The sequence below is a fragment of the Camelus dromedarius genome, chromosome 1 (assembly GCF_036321535.1).
Source record: "Camelus dromedarius isolate mCamDro1 chromosome 1, mCamDro1.pat, whole genome shotgun sequence".
In the NCBI taxonomy this organism is placed as follows: domain Eukaryota; kingdom Metazoa; phylum Chordata; class Mammalia; order Artiodactyla; family Camelidae; genus Camelus; species Camelus dromedarius.
In genome coordinates, this window is record NC_087436.1 from 230,497 (window position 1) to 235,662 (window position 5,166).

General features: G+C 41.0%; 1 long non-coding RNA gene across 2 annotated transcripts; it reads right to left on the minus strand.

Annotated features, from left to right (window-relative positions):
- Positions 1 to 1,051: 1,051 nt before the first annotated feature.
- On the minus strand, positions 1,052 to 4,818 carry LOC135319971 (uncharacterized). Of its 2 annotated transcripts, none has more exons than XR_010379201.1 (3): positions 4,737 to 4,817; positions 3,677 to 3,963; positions 1,052 to 1,118 (listed from the first exon to the last, which is right to left on the minus strand). It is a non-coding gene; the product is annotated as an uncharacterized LOC135319971 (long non-coding RNA). The 2 variants fall into 2 exon arrangements; XR_010379281.1 differs by lacking the exon at positions 1,052 to 1,118 and adding an exon at positions 2,269 to 2,437 and having other exon boundaries at positions 4,737 to 4,818.
- Between the last annotated feature and the right edge of the window lie 348 nt (positions 4,819 to 5,166).

Genomic DNA, 5,166 nt, shown 5'->3' on the forward strand with positions numbered 1-5,166 from the left:
CTTAGAGTCTACACTACTTTCCGTGCTCCTGATGCCCTTCTAAACCTCGCGTCTCATCACTCTCACCAGCGTTGGCTCCAGTATCTCCTCAAACCTGCTGAGCACATTTGTGCCTCGGGGCAATGGACAAGCTGCCTCTATTCCTGGGGTGACTTATCCCAGATCCTCAAAGACCAGCCTCCTTATCACCATCTCAGCTCACATGTAACCTTCTCAAAGATAGCTTTCTTGACTCCATTTCCCCCAAGTCTCCCATCTCAACACTGTATTATTTCCTTCATTTCAATCTGAAATTGTTTCCTTATTAGCCCGATTATTTTTGTTTGCTCAGTTGTCCTTGGCCTCCCTCCTCCCAGCAGCCTTGCACAAACAGCATAAGCTCCCGGGGAGCAGCCGGCGCTGATGCTCTGAGAATACACATGCTGAGCGCGACATTACAGTCACGTGGTGTAGTGAAACGGTGTCGAACAGCAGATAGAGCTAAGCAGTGAGAATACTTCTCTTATTTTATAATTTAAGTGAAACCTAACATTTACTCCTGTTTAATGAAGAATTTGGTAGGTCTTTGTTCCCAGTTCCTGGACGGCAACCCCTAAAGCCTTGAAATTTCCCAAGATAGGAGTGTCTTTACTATTCATGGTGGACCCTTGGATGGCTTGTGTTCATGAGATAACTCAGGATGGGGACTGGCCAGCCAGAGACACCAACCATGTGATTAGAGGAGTGGGGCTTTGAGCTTTGTGACAAGTGACTGACCATCAGGAGAGGTAGGGGCTCAAATGTTAGGGCTTTGACTTACAGTTAGTGTTTGGGGTAGCCATGTCAGTAGTGACCCAATAAATCATGTCTTTGTAATAAAGTCTCCAGTAAAAACTTGGGGCAACAAAGCTCAGAGCTCCTGTGAGCTTCCTGGTTGGTAACACTCTTGGAGGACTGTCACACTCAGAAGCCATGAGGGCAACCCTGAGCCCTTCCCACTGGAGTGCCCTCCACAACAGCTCACCTGATGAGATCTAAGGGCTGCTTCTTGTCTATGCTTTGAGGAGGAGCACATTCCCTGTACAGAAGGCCCTGTTCGCTGGGGCAGCTGAGGTCCTCTGATGGAGGCTGAAGTTGCACTGGGAAGCAGAAGCAAACAGGTGAGCGTCACTGTCACCACGTGTTCACATGTTCTGCTAATAAAATGTGGTGCTAACACTTTGTGGTCATTTGTAAATAAGGGGCCCTCCTTTGCCAGAAGGGATGGAGGTACCATATAATTTTTCATAATTCTCACCGAGGATTAATACTAACCCCTTGAGGGTCATTTGCAAACGTGGCTGGAAAGGAACACTTGGATGTTACAGTCCTGGGACCACCGTGGGTACCTGGTGAGGGCCTTGCAGATACTTAATGTCCTACAACCGGGCCAGTCTTCCACAGCAAAAAAAACTACGCCACCCAAGTGCCCAAACTGCTTCAGTGGAGGCAGCAGCCCCCTCCTTGGACACCCAGAGGAACCTGGACTCTGGCTGTTTAGGGGCAGGGTCAATTCTAAAACCCAGGCTTTTTTGTCCCCACAATTCAGTAGTTATTCGGTGACAGCACATGGAATATAAACAATAAAGAAACTTGACATGATGTTATATATTTAGCTTACTCAAGAAACAAAATTTAAATCCAGTCATTCTCCTTCCCACCTGATCTACTTTCCTTTCTCCTGTACTAGAACCAGATTATTACCCACCCAGCCTTAGCATGGGTCCTGACTCCACTTACCTCCCTCCCAAACACCACATGAGATGATTCCTCAGCCTGGATGTGGAACCAGCAATTACAACAGGCTTTAGTGGAAAAGAAATGGTTGTGTGCAGATGCCAACTAAACACTGTAGAATCCTGGTGTCCCACATTAGTAATCATGACAGCTGTTTGCAAGTGTCCCCAAAGTTCATTTCAGACTCTCACTGCTAATTTTGCTCGGATATAAATATGAAACATGTGGACAGCTGGGCTGGACTGCTATGCTGAGTCTCTGATCCAGGAAGCTCAGTGTCTGCTCCCTGCAACCAGCTCCCTGTTCTGTTCATGCATGTGCATCAAGCAGCTGTTTAGTGTCCATTTTAGTATCTTAGACAGTGCATTTCAGTATGGTCTTCATCCACAAATACGTGTACCACACAGTAGTAATGATCAATCTCAGTCTTTGCTTTCCTTTGTCTTAGAGAGTCAGATAAACGGATAGCAAGGTAACAAAGTCATAGAGCGCTATAATATAGTATTTCCTTTATTTCAATGACAGGATTTATTTAAAGAGCTTAGATATAACATCTTTGCATTTATGGCATCATTTAGCGTCTGAAGCTCTTACATTTTACAAACTTCATTTCATGCGAGATGTTGTCAGTTAGAGAAGTGCTTCTGAATTTGAGGGGTTGCTGTCATCTCAGATGGAGTCCCTAAAAAATGTCAAAACTCTGCAGTATTGTCATCATGACAAGAACTCAGACAGATGAAATTTGGAAAGCCCTGTGATTTACTAGTGCACAGACAGAAAATGGTATTTCAGAGGGAAAAAGCCTGAATTACAGAAAATGATAAATGAAATGGTCTAACATGCATTTCCCTTACAGAGAACTAATACTTCTTTGGTTGATAATAACATCTGTCAGTAATTATGAAAAGAGCTGGCAAATGCATAGTACTTACTATTAGCCAGGGCTGTTCTAAAATTCAAGCAGATTCATTAATCCCCATAGCATCTCTACGAGGTGGGTACTATTATTATCCCCATTTTATTGATGAGGAACTTGATAAACACAGAGGCTAAATGACTTTTACAAGGTAGACAGCGAGAAACCAGCACAAGTGTTCCAGCCTGAGTCTATGCTCTTGGCCACTTCTACCTTTTTTTTTTTTTTTTTTTTGGTGGCAGGGAGATAATAAGGTAATTCTGGTGGGGGGTGGGGAGGTAATTAGGGTTATTTGTCTATTTTAGAGGAGGTGTTGGGGGCTGAACCCAGGACTTTATGCGTGCTAAGCATGCGCCCCATCACTTGAGCTGTACCCTCACCTCTCGAGTCTATGCTCTTAGATGCTAATCCACACTGCCCCACATGGTAACTCTGGGGGAACTACAGTTCATTCATTCACCCACTTGTTAAACTCAGCCTTCCTGGTGCCTGGGATTCAGCAGTGAACAAGACAACATGGTTCCTGCCCTTAATGTGCTTGTCGACTCCTGACATATTATCTTCATTTTACCCAGGAAGTAACAAGGTCAAGAAGACTCACCTTTTCCTGTTAACACCGGAGGATACATGAAGTGCTTTATTTCATTTCTGCCATTTGACTTACACCATGGGAAGGGAAAGCTGCCTTGCAGATCCCGGAGCTCACAAGCCAGTTAATCCTGAATTTTTTTTTAAAACTGTCCCTTACTTGATACTTGATCTGAGAAAGGATGAAGTAAACCTAAATAGATTCTAAGAAAGCGTGTGGTTTATACAGGGTAAATAACCAGCCACTGTTTACTATCCTAACAGGAATCTGTAGGCATATTTCTTTTCTTTCTCTTTTTTCATTTTTATGGGCAGCTTTTAAAAACCAAACCAAACCAACAAAACCAAATCACTTATAATTCAACAGCAGGTTCTAAATCACCCCCAAGACAGCAGCTAAACTCGGTTTAGACTTACAGTGCGGCTCCTGGTGGTTGGATTGATGAATGTATCTCTATCCTGAATATAAAAGTCGTTCACGCAGCTCTTCTCAAATAGGGCAATGAAAAACTCTTGTTCCGGTTGTTGATACTTTCATCCACTTGGAGGACTTTCATAAAACAGCTGAAGGTATCAAAGGCTGAGGACACGGTTTTCAGATGATTGGGATTCAGAGGCAATTTTATGTACAGTATCTCAGCGTATGTACAGAGCACCTCTCACAGGGTGTGTACATTTGCAAATACAAGCTTGTCATCCAAAACCTATATTGGGAGAATGAAAACACAAACCAGGAAACTATTTTCACATTTTTAGTACACAGATTTTTCTTACATTGCTGGTAGTTAAAGCACTTGTGCAAACACACACAGATATGACACTGGTAAAAGTGAAGATATAATGAAAATAGATTTGCAAACCATCATACATTTTTGCCTTAAAGTTAATTTCTTTGTTGAAATTACTGAAAAGTTATTTAAAATCCTTACAATTCATTCATAAAATAACCAATGTTTTAGATGAAGAAAAGTAAACTTGTTAACTTTTAGTCCAAATTAGTAACTAAAAATAGAAACACGAAAAAATTCTTTGCAGGGGCATTGTAATGACAATTTTTTAAATTTCTTAAACCTAGGACTATTTACATATCTGTTCAATATAATGTTAAACAGCCATTAAAAGGGATTTAAAAGAATTATATTTATTAATATGGAATATATAATAAAAGGAAAAAGAAAAAAATGTGAAATAATAATTTTCATTTTTGGAAGGGAAAAATATCTACATTTGAACAAAAAAATGTTTAGAAGGATTTTAAGATTCTTTATGTATAACTAAGGTACAGATGATTTTTAATTCCACTGTTTTTAGTTCCATTGGATTTTAATTCCAATGTTCTTTCATTTTCAATTTTGGGGGAATTTTTATAATAAAAAAACTTTAAAATTGTTCTTGCATAAATACATTAATAGATATATTTATGACTACATTCTCTGGCTATTATAAAAGATCTCCTAGCTTTGGATCTGAAACATACATTCCATAATGCAGATTCTGACTGACTCGCCTCCCAGTCCAGAGCGAAGGCACGGCTAGGGTGACATGTTTCAAATATCATTCCAGGGAACATGCAGGTTCCCAGCCAACGGCTGCAAAGGGACTGACACTGATCTGCTTGCTCCCAGCTGCAGACCATCACAGATGAGTTTAGATTCATAGGCTCAAGTTTTCTCTGTCAAAAGAAATCAGAAAATGTTAGGCTTTTACTTTCACCAAGGGAACAAGAAGTTGTTTGATTTTCTTTTATTAAAAAAAAAACAACAAACCAATTTGAACCTGAAGAAAAGACATTTGCTCAAAATACCACAGTAGCAATGAAGGTGTTCTGGCTGGCAGGGACTTGTTGGATTCCTGTGAGTGCTGGACTCCTCACATGGAATTCCCTTGGCACTCCAGAAGGCCTGTGG